Genomic DNA, 16054 nt, shown 5'->3' with positions numbered 1-16054 from the left:
GAAATTCCATGTTTCATTCCTTACCACACATAAGGAGCTCTATGGGGTTGCTGCCTTTCAGTAGTGAGAGAGTGCACAGGCCCACGTTCACACTCACTTTACACACTCATATACACACATCCAGGCACACCTCAACAAAAGCACGTATGTGTCAACAACTGTCTACAGAAATCATAAACATGTATAAGCATCATTCCACATGTTAGTTACGTACACCAAGTATCTGCATATATATATATATATGAATTCAAATGAATTTGTATGCATGATAAACGCGTTTGATTGGTTCAGAAATATTGGTCTGACTGTCTTATTATTGCACTCCTGGAGTCAAAGGTCACTAACGTCATGGCCTAGAAAGAAGGGAAGGAAGACTGTATTGGAAACCGAACGAGGATATCCACACTCCAGCCACTGAGGGGAGTGGCACCACTGGCTGTACCATCTCCTTGGCCCCGCACTCTGCCACAAAAAAGATTTTTCTTCAAATGAAAAGATCAAAAAGGGAAATACAAGAATCATAGATGAGGTAAGAGGTTTATTCTTCAAAGATTCTTCTCACCCATGCCCAAAACCCTGAAGAGGGGGCATAGACGAGTGTGATGCCTCTCATTTGGCTAGGTGATTTCCAAGTCCAGAGCTTCTGAATGACGTTACAGATGATCTGGTTGTTACATGGGGTGATTTTGTGTGGTGTATAGACATGACTTCGTTTCATCCTGAATCACAGAGTGAAAAAATTGTTTGTGTTCTGTTTCTTTTCCCATCTGGTCAGTTTATAAAGGCAGCTTCACCCCAGAGTGACTATACCATTATGCCCTTTCTAGCATGTGCCTCAAGCTCAGAGCTTTTAATAGGTAACAGAGATTAACTAAAACCTAATGTTAATCTGAGAGGTCAGCAAGCCCGCCTGAGTTTTACAGAGAAAGGAACTCAAGAGTCTCAAAATCACACATGCCCTTGGGAGTGGGACCCAGATCTGCAGGCTCATTCTGTTTTCCGCACACTTTCCACACCCTCCTTGACCCCACCCACCCATGTTATTCTCACACCCTTCTACATATTACTTGGTTCGAGTCTTCTGGAGTTTACTTTTCACTCCAGGCATATGGCGTTCATTCCAAGAAACCCAACAAGTATTTTCTATGCTTGCTCTGTGGGAAACAATGTTATGAGATGCTTCACATTAAGAGGACAACAGAGATGGGAAGTATCAGAAGGAATGAGCCCAGCGGATTGGAGTAAAGCCGAGTCATGTCCAGGAGCCGGAAGAGGGCACGTGTAACCAGAAGAGAACAGGGGAGACCTTGCCTCCTGAAGGGCTGGCCTGAGACTTGATCATATGAATTGACTTAGGAGCATCTGGCAGAGGTTCTCAGAGAACAAACTTTAAATAGGAGGAAGACATTTCTGATGGCTAGAGTGGTGCTACGTTGAGATATATCCGAGGATGAGGGACACCTTTCCCGTTTCTTAAGTTGTCTGAGTTGTGAAACATTTACAGACGTGTTGTAGTCGGTAGCTATTCTCCGTCCCGGGGGTACCAAAGACTGGGGACAAAATCCTATGAGTCAGAGGAAAGGTCAGGTGACATCTGGGCCAAGGACCAGCCACTCCCTGTGCGTCCTCTCCTACTCCTCCCATCTTGGAGAGCCTGTGAGTTGGAATTATAAGAAGATGGGCCAGGATTTGTGGTGTCTCTGGAGTGGTACAGCAAAACAGCTATAAAAGACAAAACTACTCCCCCAACACCTCAGGACTAGTACACAGTTGGACCCACACTAATCTTTGAAAAACCAATCCAGTGCTTTTTTTTCACTTTGGGAGGTGACAGATAGGACTGTTGACACCTTTCCTCACTCTGCATGATCACAGAAACATCTGAACTAGACCTCATGCCTCCATTCCCCCCCTGTGGTTTTATTCAACTTCCTAGTCAGTTCTTTATAGGCAATGTGAGTGACCTTTTGAAAAATATGAATTATATTATGTCAATCCCCTGATTAAAACACAGGAGAAAGTCTTATTCTTGTTGTTTGTTTTTTGTACCAAGGTTCAAACCTGGGACCTTGTGCTTATGAGGCAAGCGACCGAACCACTGAGCTAAATCCCCGGCCCAGAAAACCTTGTTCTTAATATTTGGAATAAAGTTCAAACTTTTTAGGAACATCAAGGCCTTTGCTTGCTGCCCACTGAGTTGCTCTCCTTTGTTGCCTAGTGACAAATTTCTGTACTTTTGTCATGCTGGTCTTTCTTTGGTCCCTCATATTCAAAACTCCCTCATATTCATACTCCCACTTTGAGCATATCTTGCATGCTTCAGACCTCATCCTAACCATCACATTTTTAGCATTCAAATGTAAGACTGGCCCCGTGCAGCTCTCATGGCAGTTGAAGTCTGACATCTTTGATTGTATCTGTGTGCCCTTAGACCAGAAGTTCCATGGGAAGAAAAGGAATCGTTCAGCTCTGTGCAGTGTTATATCTTTAGTGTCTAGCACAGAGTGAGCTGTCAGTGAGAACAGATACATACATGTAGCCTCTCTTGTTACTTGGCATCTCTGTTTATATCAGGTTAGAGAGTGTGAGAAGAATGTTAGGGTCGGGAGACTCCACCGCTCATGCTCTGGGGTGTTTGGGGTGATGACACCAAGCTAAGTGTTCAGGATGGCTGTGTCCTTTTCCACGGTTATTGAACTGAGAGACCCAGCTAGGTCTTCACAGCTTCAAGATCATGTGGTGAAGCTCAACAGCATCTTAAGGCTTAAAGACCTACGGTTCCTTCTCCCTTGCTCTCTTTTAATTAATATTTGCCTGCTGAGTATTACAAGCATCTTTGTGAACAGCTTTCCACATGGTATTCCCCACATCCCAACTTCCTTAATGAAGATACCAGAGAAAGATTCTGCTTCTAATCAGCCAGCAAGTATCACCTGTGGAGTAGCTGGCAGCATAGGGGATAAGGCTTTTCCAAATGCATCATAATTATGGATCTTCATTTGTGTCAATTCCTAAGATGGGAGTGAGAGCATGAGCCATTCCTCTCCACCTTCAGCTCAATCCTGGTACAGGCAGATACTGGCCTGTATCTGAGAAGAACACATTGACCCAGCTCCTATTAAAGGCAGGGAGCTGGAGTTATCAGAGGCCAAGACTGGCAAGGAGAGCCTTTCATCTCTCACTTAGCAGCCCCGTCACCTTGGGAAGTCACATGCCTCTGTGGGCCTCAATCTTCCTGCTCTGTACAATGGATGATGCTCCTACATTGAATGGGAATTCTCTCATGGTGAGAAACTAAGACTTTCAGGACTAGAAAGACTTTTAGTTCATCCTTTGCCTTTAAACGGATATAAACGTTTGGGAATAAACTGATATAGGGAAGGCACTTTGAAGAGTGCTTTTGAAAGTGGAAGCAGTATTTTTATGATGAACGTTACTTTCGCAGAGCACCATGGGGGAAAGCAGCCTTCTTTTTAGTAGGGAGGAATAGCTGTGATCTGGAGCCCTTGGAGGTCTGCCTAGTCACCTGAATTTGATTAGTCTCAGAACTTGGCAGCTTACTTCCTAAAACTCTCTAGGCACGGGTGATTGAGGAATCTCAGGCTTTCCTCCCGAATTGGCCACAACTCAATTGTGCTCATTGGACCTGTTATCTTATTTTCACCTCATTCATGGCCCTGAGAAATGGATGAAAGAGGTATGAATAGATTATTCATGGACGTCTTGAATCTGTCTTCAATTTTTATCTCATACATTCTTTTATAAATTTGATTTGTTTCCCACTGCTCACTTAAAATGGTAACATCCCAAGTTCAGCTCTTCAAATATGTAAGACCTTTCCAAAACAGCTTTTATCCCCATCTTACAGATGAAAGGACAGTGGTTCAGAGATCTGAGCTGTTGGCAGAGTCACACAGCGAGGCAGTAGCACACCATGGAGATTCCCTGTTCCTTGTCCAGCGCTTGAGCCCCTGTAGAACATTAGTTCTTTTGTGAAATTCTGATTCACTTTGTGGGTAGATATGGAATTCTTTGAGCCATGATTTCTCCATGGAATTACATCTGAGCTGACGCTGATTTCTTTAAAATGCAGCGGAACCCTTGGTCCACAGCCTGGCCAGCAACGTCTCCATAGCATTGAAAACCTCTCATTGTCTCTTGCTCCCTGATCATTTAGCACAAGCTCAGCACCTTATAGCAGCACACATTTCCTATCTCACAGGTGCAGAGGTGAGAAGTCTGAGTTAGAGCAGCTAGGTTCTCTGCTCAGGGCCTCACTAGGTTGAAACCAAGATGGGGCTGAAGTGTGGGACTTCAGTTGCCCGCCAGGCTCCTCGGTTGTTTGAATTCATCTCCTTGTAGTTGTAGGGCCAGTACCACCATTTTCTTATTTGTGTTGGCACGTTAAATCTCTCTATTTTTGGAATCTCTCTGGTTTCTGCTTAACTACTTTTAAAAGGGTCACATGATTGTTCCAGGCCCACCTGGAAAAATCTGTGTCTTAAAGTCACCTGACTTGGGACTTTACATATGTGAGGTCTGAAGAGCAGCAGTGCACGGGATAGCGTTTGAGTGAAGAAACAGGAAACAGAAATCTTTAGAACTGTGAGTGCCACACTATTTTTTTCATTCATATTGTAAGCGTTTCTTACATGGAGGGGACTGCTGGTTATGGGGGAGATAAAAGTGAATATACCGCAGTGTCTCCCTTCCATGAGTTCACTGTTTGATGGGGAATGTAGATTTCAAGGACAAATGTCATGGATTGCCTACAGAGTGCTTAGCATACTATCTGAAATATAGTAAGTGCTTAGCTAAGCCACCATCACCATCTTATGTACATGTCATAGGCAATAATTATTGTTCTACCTTAATTGTGGGACCAGGAAGAAAGTAACGCCAAGGAAACAAGAAGCACTTGCTAATTACTCGGTTGGCAGAGGTCAGGGAAAGTCATCAAGTGGGGAGATATTCTGCTAGGTTTTGAAGTGTAGGTAGGAGATCAGCAAACAGAATAGGAGTAGGGCTGGGAGAAGGCACAGCGGATCTGGGTAAGAAGGAGGAAGTGACTGGGGAGAAGGAGAAATTGCCCCATCTTCTGTGCAAACTTCCCGGATGTTTGCCCCTGTCTTACTTTTCTCATTGCTGAGACAAAAATACCTGACACTGAAAGTTACAGGGGGAAGGGTTTATTTAGCTCATAGTTTATAAAGGTTTCGGTCCATAACCAGCTGGCTCCAAGGCAGGGTGGATGGTAGGCAGGCGTCGCAGAGGAGAAACAACATGGCCTGCCCAAAGCGGCAAAAGCAACAAGGCATCCTCCACAGCATCTCTTTGCCCCTTTTATCTTATCCAGACTTGGGGTGGTGCCAAGCCGGTCAGTGTACTGGTTTAGTACTCATACGCCCTTAATGCCAGCACCACACAGTCTAGATCCAGCCACCTCTGGAAAAGCCACCTATGACCACAAGAGGCTTTAGGGGAACATCTAAGCACAAGCAATAACACCCCCAAACAATAAGCTATTCCTCTGTATTCCCATGATAGCAATGCCCTTCTTCTATTACAGTACATACCACTTGGCTGTATTTATTGGCTTACAATGTAGCTATGCCTATCACTGATGATTTTCATTAACAGTGGTGATGATGGGCTGAACCGCAGCAGAGTTCACATTGCACAGCTCAGGCTGACTAAAGAAGAACTGAGAAGCTGGGGTGGTTGGATTTGCCGATTCATAGGAACAGGGCTATGGGAGAGGGAAGATGCCGCAGTGACTGCTGGGCTGATGGACTCTCGTCTGATCTGGGAAACATGAATGGTCTAGTGGAAACATCTCTCCTACTGGACTGTCCTTTCCCCTTTAGTTAGCAAAACACCAACTGGGTCACTAACTGCAGGACTCAGTGCTAATGAAAGGTAGTAAGAACGTGACTAGACCGTTCTGTGTTCAGAATGATCTTTTGTTCTGGTCATTGATTAGGGTTCATGCAGGCCTTTACCTGTGTGTGTATTTGCAGTTTTACAGCTTGGATTGCTTTCTGCTCTAGATCAGGCCTCAGTAAACTTTAAGTCCACATAGTAAATACTTTAAGCTCTGTGGCCCTTGTAGGCTCTGTTATCTACTCATCTCTGCCACTGTAGGGTGAAAGCAGCCATAGGCATTATGTAAACACAAGTGCATGGCTGTGCTTATTAATTATAAAAACAGGTGGCAGTCTCAGCTTGGCCAGCAGGCCATAGTCTGCTGACCTCTGCCCTCAGTTCCTACTGGGAATGTCAGCAGCCATAGATAAGTTAACATACAGCTGTCAGCAAAATATTACCATCTATTCAGTCGCTAGGCTTTTCCACACAAACACTCAAGACAACATACACCAGTGATTCATTTGACGACTACATTTGATCTATCCTGAGGGTGAAGGCAGAGGGCACTGGTCAAGAGAGGGGCTGAGGAGCCAGACTAAGCAGGAAGGAGTCCCATCTCGTTTCTTATTGGTTCTATGATGTTGGGCCCATCACTAAATGTCTTTGTGCTTAGGTTTTTATAGCATGGAGTAATGGTAGCCTTCCTTTTAAAGGCGTTCTTAAGGATGAAAAATGAAAATAGAAGTGGATCAGGTAGCATAGTGCCTAACACACAGTAAGCACTTCTGATGGAGATGCACAGGCAGTTTGAGGACCAACAGGCAGGGCAGAAGGTTAGGGGAGAATGGACAGACACCAAGGCCAGGAGCCTGCCGGAAAGCAGACACTTGGGGCCTGTGGAGGGACTGGAAAGTTATTAAACAGCAACCAACTTTTGATCTCAGCAGCCTCCTCTCCAGGATATCTCTGACAAGGAGTTGGAAGTGGACCTTCTCCTTTATTTCCAAAGCATGTCCTGTCATCCTCAAGAGGCAGGGGACAGCCGGGACACCTCCTGTGTGCCCTCATGAGGCTGAGCACAAGAGGTCACCGAGCACAACCTATTTCTTTGTCATCTACTTCAAATGGCTATTTTTAGCAAGTAATGGAAACAAGAGCAGGAAGGCACAGGCTCAGATGGCCTGCCTCTAAATTACCGGGAGGAAAGAAGTCCATCTTGTCTAATTACTGAGCTGAGCTGTGTTCAGAGAGAGGCTCACTCAGTATATCAGGCAGTGGGAATCACAGAGCAGGGTAATTAGCTCTGGCCAAATGCAGCAATCCCACTGATGAGGCCACTTCATCCAAGATGCTGCGTCTCGGTGGCCAATCCCTCCATTTGTCACCAGCTGCAAATCACTCAGCCCTTCCCTGGCAGAGCTGGGGTGATTCATTTTAATTGTCCCAGCTGCTGGTCCCTCTTCCAACACTCCAGCTGGGGAAGGGCCCTGGACCCTGGTGGTGAGTTCCGGAGTGGGGAGTGGGGTTTGGACAACTGCTCTGAGGAAAGCCCAGGATGCTGGAAGCCAATTTATACTTGCAGGACTTGCACAGGTATGGTTCAAAGAGGAATGGACTTTTCTTTCCATTTTTTGGGCAGGGTAGAGAAGTATACTGTGGCCACAGTTTGCAAAATAATGGATGTAGAGTCATGTGTGCATTCATTTGTCTTTGGCTCAGTGTCCAAGCCGTGGTCTCCATACCTGAGAAAGAGAGATAATGAATCCCATCTCCTGACTTGCATTAATTTGGTAAATCGCATCTCACACTTTGCATGACCAAATGGGCTTAGAATGTCACTTGTAATGATGAAAGTGACCCTTCTGGAAATACTCCTCTTGCCTTCTAGGTCTCACTGTCCTGGATCTCCCACTGCATCTTAGGTTGGTCCTTCTTAAGTTCTTTTGCTGTCTCCTTGATTTCGCTTAATCTTAACCTCCTGCATCTTGAGTGCAGTGCAGGCCTTGGCCTCTTTCCACCCTTTTCTGCAATCTTGCCTTAGACACGATCTCCTCTAGTTCTTTGACCTTTACATATAGATGCTAATAACTCCCACGTGTGAATCTCCAGTCTCACTCTGTGTTCTCCAAATGCAAGTGTATAATTGTTTAATTGGTACCTCAAACTTGGGCTGTCTGAAGCAAAATGCTCATTGAGCCCCCACCAGCAAGCTTTACATAATTACATCTAAACTTATTCTTTTCCATCTTCACCCAGAAGTCGCACCATTGTCCTCTCTGCTGTTGAAACCAGATATCTGAGTGTCATTTCTGACTTGTCTCTGTACCTTACCCTCACATTTAGGCCATCAAATCCAATCATCTCTTCACTCTCATCTTCATAGGAACCATATTAGACCCAAGATTGTAGATTAGCATTTGTTTGCTTCTTCTTTTTTCTTCATACAATCCACATCTCTACAAAAGCCAGAGGGATCTTCTAATACTATACATGGAATCATTTTCACTGCGTCCACCTTACATCTGTCTCAATTAGTAAATAAAATTTAAATTTTACACCAAGGCTTATAAGACACTTTGGGATCTGGCTTGCCTTTACTCTCTTGTAGTTCTTATAACACATCAAAGCTTGTTTGTTTGTTTTTCTACCTCAGGACCTTGGCAGTTACTCTCTGCCTGGGACTCCTTTCCCTGAAATTGTCCCGAACCTGCCTTCGTCTACCCTTCCCTAGAGGTTTCTATTCAAATGTCACCCCCCCATTAGTATTACTGCTTCAGCTTTCTCTTCGCCCCTCTCTCTTCCTCATCTTACCTTGTTTTCTTTTGTCATTGCGCATATAAAAGTCTAAGTGATATTTGCATAGGTATATATTTATTGATTGATTTACTTATCATCTATCTTCCTCCCGTAACAGGTAAGTTCAGTGAGGGAAAGGGTCTTACCAGAGTCATCCACTGCTGTAGCCCTAGCACCTTGAACAGTACCTGGCTCACCATAGGTACTCGCTGAACATATTATATAGGTGAACATATACTACAGATGGATGAGTATACATATTTATTCAGGCTCAACTGCAAGTCCAGCGTGGTGTTTCCGATTCTTGAGCTCTCTTGTCAAGGAAACGAGTTTAGCAGGAGAATGTGATACACTCAGAAGCTGCTTAATAGCTGTGCTAAGGTGAAAAGATCAGGTAGACACTAAGTGCCCAGTAAATCAAAGTTGGAAAGGCCACGTTCTTGTGGAAGAAAATCTGCAAAGTCTTCGTGGAACAGATACAATTAAGTGGGCTGTGGTGGACAGGCTGGCTGTGGGCATTGCTAACGACCTTTCCCGGGGGAGGATCAGCCTCCACTGTAGTTTATGGCGGGACCGGACTGGAATGTGAAAAGGAAAGAACTTTGCTTTGCCTGCACCATTTTAACCACACAACGGCCACCATTGTGTCTCGAACCGACTCTGAGCTGCACAATCCTCTCCACATCCATGTTTGAATCCCCTCACTGTCTTCAGGCCAGTTAGGCATCCTGCTGTTGAGAAATGAGCAGGCTGAGGTGCAGAATGGTTCCTTAATTTAGATAAGGTCATAACACAAGCGACAGAGCTTCAGTGTGAACCCAGATCCGTCTGACTTCAGTGCTTTGACTTTATCTACTGAAAGTGGAGTCAGCTTGGACCCCAGGCCAAAACCCCAGGACTCAGGGTTTACTTTTTCAGGTCCCAACCACCACTCCCTACACAGTCCCTCGACACAAAGGAATATTTGGCATCCTGCATGTGTTAAAAGCGAGACTTCCTTCACAAATATTTTTGGGTTACAGTTCTTAGAAAAGCCATTCTCTTTTTATAGCTGTCTGCCGGACAACCCGTAACACCCAAACATATGGTGTGTCTCCTTCCAGACCCTGCTACCTGCTAATCCACCAGCTGGTTTAGAGGTAAGATGGGCTCCGAGGGCCCAGGACCCTGCCTCAGTACAGGTGTGAGCCTGGGCTGTCATCTGTGACCTAACACGGCTGGTGTTTGATGTCCTCAGGGTTGGGGACATATTTAAATGTGGTGTTCTATGGGATTTAAAAAAATAGACCCCTACCCCTCAGCAAACAGGAGATAAATTAGCAATATGTGCTTCTGCTCTAATTAACATGCGGTTTGCTTCAGCCCGAGGCACATATTAAGAGGAGCTATTTTACTGAAAATAACCGATTGAAAATCACCCATTTGCCAGGTACTTTTTTCTGCCATACCCGGTTCCCTGCATGCTCAGCTCCTCCTTCCCACTTATCTCCAACTGAGCTAGCGCAGCAGCCCTTGGAGGCGGGAACTGTCTCCTGTTCTGTCCTCACCAGAAGCCCGCAATCGTTTCTTCAGAGGGACACTCAGTGCTCTCAGAGCCAAGAAAAATAATTACTAAGTGGGAGCGGAGCCACTCTACGCACTTCTTCCTCCTGTTTCTGCTCTGCCTTTGTTAGTTGTGATTGGGGCAAACTTTTTCCCATCTGGAGCCTCAGTTTCACCTGCCCGGGAAATGGAGTCATAGCAGGAACTCTGCAGATGAGCTGCCTTAGGCGGGGTGGCTGAGCCAGAGTGGACCCCCTGAGAGATACAGTTACTACTACTCAAAAATAAAAGGCATGGGAAGAAGTTTGACTTAAAATACTAAGAGAAAAAAAGCAGGTTATAAAATATAGTATGTAGCCCCGCTTAAAAACTCATGCTCACTAGAAGTACATGTCTAGAAGCGACTAGGCTAAGATGTAATGGCAGTCACACAGGTGCCTGGGTTATGGGCTTAATTTTTTTCTCCTACCTACTGTTTCCCGATCTCCTAGATGAATACATACAATTTTTATAATATGCGGAAAACCCAGACAGACTGGTTAAAATGACAGACTGTGGGATCATCAAATCACAGCTTCTGCTTGGGAAAATAATCTAGCCTCTGATCTGTGAAATGGAGCTGGCCCACCTCATGCTGGCCACTTCCTAAGGGTATCTTTAAAGCCCCTAACCTGGTGAGTGAGATGGGGCCAGAGGATGGAAGGAAGAGAGGACTGTGGGCAGGGCAGTGAGAGAGTCTCTCTGAAAGGCTAGTGGGGCAGCTGAGAGCCGCAGGTGCAGGGCGATGCAGGTGTGTGGGCAAGCTGGAGGGACACTCTCGAGCCAGAGGAGGCAGGAAGGCAGAGTCCCAAGTCAGGACAAGGGTGCACGGATCAAGGTGACGGGCAGCATGGGCTGAGTCTGGAGCTGGAGGCGCCAACCAGAGTCCCACACTCTGGACCTAGTGATCACGAGACCAGCAACTCCCGGCCTCACTTCCTCTGAGAGGCCTCCTTGGCTCTGTAACCTCTCTCACTTTCTCCAAATTCTTGTACTTTCTGTGTACACCCTCCTTGTGCTGGTTTTTAAAAAACGGTTGTTCGTACAGTAATTTATTAAATCATTAAGGGATGTTAGGTTTCCTCATAATCCTCTAGAACCTAATGCAGTTTCAGTAGTTGCTGAATGATATGAAACTCCATTAAGTAGGCAATTTGTAATGCTTTCCTCAGTGCTATCTATAGAGGAAAGATTTCTCAAGGTAATTAATGGCAAAAGCATGATTGCAAAGGAAGTATTTATCCGGAGTCAGTAAACTGATTTCAGAAACTTGAGAAGCATCCAATTTTGAAAAAAAAAAAAAAAAGATAATCCCAACATATCCATAATTCTTACACAGTCATATCATCAAGTTTCCTCAGAATCTTTGCTCTGAAAAGTGACTGTCATAGAGCAAATCACTGCATACAGTTAAGATAATTACAGTGCCTTTCTTTAAAAATAATACAACATTGATTCTCACAGTTTTAGACAGGTCACACTCTTGGTCAATTACTGTCATGAATTTGCCTGCATTCTTACAGGTGCTAACTTGGGGTCTTTTGATTCCCCCCTGCCAAGGGTTCTACCACAAATGTCTCCCTCTGACAGGGACAGATTAGAGGTGCGGTGGGCTCTGGGCTTATTCATGATCAGGTGTGAGTTGGAAGAGGTGCAGAGGAACATTACCCTCACCCTCAGGACTCAGGAAAAGATCTTTCCCAGTTCTCAAACAGGAGAAAACAAGCTTCCTCAAGCTCTGCCCCTGCTCCTTAACCTCTGCATTCCCCCTGCTCCCTGAGGGGTGAGATTATCTGTTTCCTGGGTCAAGGGCTATGTCACAGTCAGAATTCTAAGGGGGTCCCATGATCTCTGCCCCAGGTATTGCTTCCCTGATCATGTTGTACTCCGTTACAAAAAAGGAACTTCACTTTTGCAAATGTAACTATGTTTATGAATACATTGAATTAAAGGCAGGGACATGGTATGGGTGGGTCTGAGCTACTCATGTAAGTCATTTATAAGAAGATAGTTTTGTCCAGTGGTGGCAGTAGGAGGATGAGAGACACTGGGAGTGAGAGATTCCATGTGAGGGAGGGTCTCCATCAATGAACCGGAGAGAGCTGGGGGATGAATCTGAAGCAGACTAAAAGCTTAAAGTGGCCTCCACCCAGAAGAAGAAGGTGGGGGGGGAGGGGGAGGAGGAGGATTTCCCCCCATACCGAATAGGAATTGGATTCTTTTAATAAGCGGAATCAGTTTGGAGGAGAGCCCTGAGCTCCACATAGGAGAACTCAGCTGGCGGCCACTGATTTCGGTCTGGGAGAGAACCCGAACAGAGAATCAGATTGTCACATCTGCCCTACGAAATTGTGACATAATACACACTTGCTTCTAAAGATAATTTTGTGTTTATTTGTTACATAACACTACAAAACTAATATCAAGTAGCTGCAAATCATTCAGCGCTGTTCTCGTAAACCATTATTATGTGTACCACTTGAAGGTGTCTGCAGTACCCCCCAGCCCCTTAGTTTAGCCTCCTCCTCCACTGTTCCCCTTATGTTTTCTGGGCAACATAGTGGTTAAGAGCAAAGGTCCCGCTGTCAGGGTTGTGGGGATCAAAAACCGTTCTGCGAGAACTAGGAGTAACAAGGTGCTTCATCAAGCTGCTCACAAAGTGGGAGGCAAGAAAGTAACCCCTGAAAGACACCCGCAGCCTAATCCCTAGAGCCTGTGACTGTATCGCACGGTGGAAGAGGCCTTTCAGATTGGAGTCATATTAGAGATGGCAAGACATGGAGATTATCCTTGCGAACCCTGGAACCACAGTGGGCCTTAGAAGCAGAAGAGGAAGCAAGGCGGACGACTTGGACAATTAGGTGAGACAGAAGCGGCAGAAATTCTTGGAAGCATGAGAGGGGTGGATCCTGCATACAGGCCAGAAGAGGGCCAGAAGTGAGTGATAGCAGGTAGGGGTCTTCCAGGAGCTAGCGAGAGTCCTGAGCTGAACGCTGTCAAGGAAGCGAGACCTCAGTCTGACAACGGCAGCCGCCAACGTTCTGCCAACATCTTGATCCGCCGCTGAGCCAGCAAACAGGTTCTGCCCTGGAGGTGCCTCAGAAGAACACCCCTTTGCCAACGCCTCTGTTCTAGCCTTCTGGGGCCCTAGGACTTCTGACCTGCAGTACCGAAGGTAAAATAATGTGTGTTGTTTTGCACTTCTAAGTTTTGTCATGGAAACTAATACAGGGAAGTTAGTGGTAAACATATGCAGTTACCCAGGACCGAGACTGGCATAGAGTAAGTGCTTGTCTATGTTCCTTTTGCTGCCATGTATCTTAGCCGTTCATTGTTCTAGCCACACTCATCTTTCCTGTTCCTTCTAAGTGCTTTCATCAGAGCACATGCTTAACTTATTCTGCTTCCATATATCTATATTAATGTATTAATATATATATTCATTAATTTTAGTAGTGACATTAATCATCAGAAATTTGCACCTTTACCTAATCCATCTTGGTTCTTATTTTTTCTTAAATACTCTTCTCGACTTCAGAATCCATCTTAACATCTTCCCCAACCCCCTGAGCCAGTGTAATCGCTTTCAATGTAATACATTTTGGTCACCTTTGTTAGAAGTTACATTTATTTAAGCGTTAGCTTGTGTGAAGGGTGTTCTCCCATTATTAAATTTTATATGCTGTGATATAACAAATAATCCTCAAATAACAAAATCTCGTCTTTAAACAAACAGGTATATGTTTGTCAAAATTTTTTTTGTATAGTAAGAACATGTAACTTTGGCAGCACATTTTTCAATGCCCAGTGTATTACTGCTGCCCGTGGGTGCCATGTTTTCCAGCACAGGTCTAGCTTTACTCATCTTGCTTGACTGAAACTCTATGCCTATCCATTGGTAACTCCCCATTGCTTCCTAACCTGGCCATTTTTGATTCCACACCTTTCGTTATTTTAGTACCTTGGATAAGTGAAACTATTTTGGATTTGTCTTTAGGTGGCCGGACTATTTCACTTCGTATGTTCTAAAAATTTACTCATGTTGTTACACGTTACAGACTTCTGTTATTTTACTTTTTTTTGTTGTTGTTGTTATTTTCTTGCCATTTTCTATCACGTCCGTTGAAGTTGCTTCTGGATGTGGCTACTGCGAAAAGCACAGCAATAAACCTAGGAGTGCTGATACCTCTTCAACATTCTGATTTCAGTTCTTTTGGATAAGTTTTCCAGGTGGTATTGATGGATCATATGGTAGCTCTATTTTAAATTCTGCGAGGAACCTTCACTACTGTTTTCCATAGGTGCTGTACTATTTTTCATTCCCACCCACAGTGTCCAAGAATCCAACTTCTCTCCATCCTGCCCAGGACTGGCCTTTGCAGGTATAGTTCTTCCTTATGTCCTGTGTCATGGTGGGTGGGCTTGGGCTCTTTTCCCTTCGCCCTCTGGGCCCAGGTCTGCTGGAGAAGCTGCCCTCTGGAGCGTCTCCTTTCCTAGAGCTCTTCTATTATTTCTCCATCCCTGCTGCGACTATGAAATGCTGCCATGTGCCTAACCCTGTACTAAGTATGAAGCAAAGAACAAGGGTGGCTCAGCCTCTGCCCTGTGCCAGAGTCTGCGGCTGTGTTCTGTTTTCCTTCAAGCCCTCCACACCTTCCTCCCTGTCCTCACTCCACTTTCCTGCTTTCCGTGCGCTCCCTGCTCTTGCAGTTGCTCTCCTCTGCCTTGCACATCAGGTAGCAGAGGGCAGGGTTAAGATCTCCTACTTTGAGTTCTTTGCAATCCCTGATATATTAGGCATTCAACAGATGTTTCTTGGGTAGAACACAAAATTAAAAACAAAATTTTCTGTAGATGCCAAACATTTGTTCTCTGCTTACACCCTCCATGTGTTCCCCAAACTAGTAAGTTAGTAGGGGTTTGCATATGCTTTGCCAATTTATTTCAGAGAATATCAGCTCTCTACCAGCATATATTTTAAAAGACGATTCATAAGAGCATCAGCCACACGCTTTATAAATCAATTTAAACATTGCCAAAGTAATAGTCATTTTTCTTCCAAGAGTCCACTTATTTTTGTGACTTACACTAAATCGACAGTTGTAATCGTAGTCATGAAAATTTAAGCTTTTAAAGCTGTAGCAGATTAGAAAAGAATTTTCCGGAGACGTCACAGAACTTCTTCCCCTAAGTGCGATCTCGCACGTTTCACTGGTAGGGCTGAGGGAGAAAAGGAAATGCATGGGAAGGAGAAGGGATGGGGGGTCGGGTTGAAGGGGAAGGCGCATCTCAGGGTCCTGTCTGGCTGCTTGGGGAGGCCGAGCAGATCAGAAGTGGCCCAGCGACAATGTCAGAGAAGCAACGGCATTGCTTTACTTCTCTCAGCACCTGCGAGCTGAGCTTGAGCCTAGACTAGGTGCCCCCACCTGCCGTCAGGAATCTCAGCAGTTAAGTGAGTCAGCTGCAGTGTCACCATTGACATGGCTTTAGGACGTGGTGATCTCAGGCTTTGCAGGTGAGCAACTGGGGGAGGTGCGAGAAGAACAGAAAGATGGAGAAGGGTGGGAGATGCGCGGGAGCCGAGGACAGCGGCGTGTGTTTCCCCGAGTGGAGCACAGATCAGTGTGCAGAGGCAGAGGGGGACTCGCTCCTGTGGGCTCCATACACAAAGTTCTGCTTTGTGCCCGGTGTCCTACAAGATCCTTGTTCGTTCCTCATCTCACATCGTGAGGAGATTAGGCCTCATACATGTTACACAAATCCATGGCAAGACAGAAGAGAGAGAAACAGGAGTCAGGGAGAAGTTCAC

General features: G+C 45.2%; 1 protein-coding gene across 4 annotated transcripts in view; it reads right to left on the bottom strand.

Annotated features, from left to right (window-relative positions):
- Positions 1–16054, bottom strand: part of Gria1 (glutamate ionotropic receptor AMPA type subunit 1) — a 303361-nt gene that overhangs the window by 51021 nt on the left and 236286 nt on the right. The window lies entirely within an intron of this gene.

The sequence above is a fragment of the Fukomys damarensis genome, unplaced genomic scaffold (genome assembly GCF_012274545.1).
Source record: "Fukomys damarensis isolate Sample0158 unplaced genomic scaffold, DMR_v1.0_HiC HiC_scaffold_9, whole genome shotgun sequence".
NCBI classification, from domain to species: Eukaryota; Metazoa; Chordata; class Mammalia; order Rodentia; family Bathyergidae; genus Fukomys; species Fukomys damarensis.
Note: the sequence above shows the minus strand (reverse complement) of the source record. Positions and strands in the feature narration are given on the sequence as shown.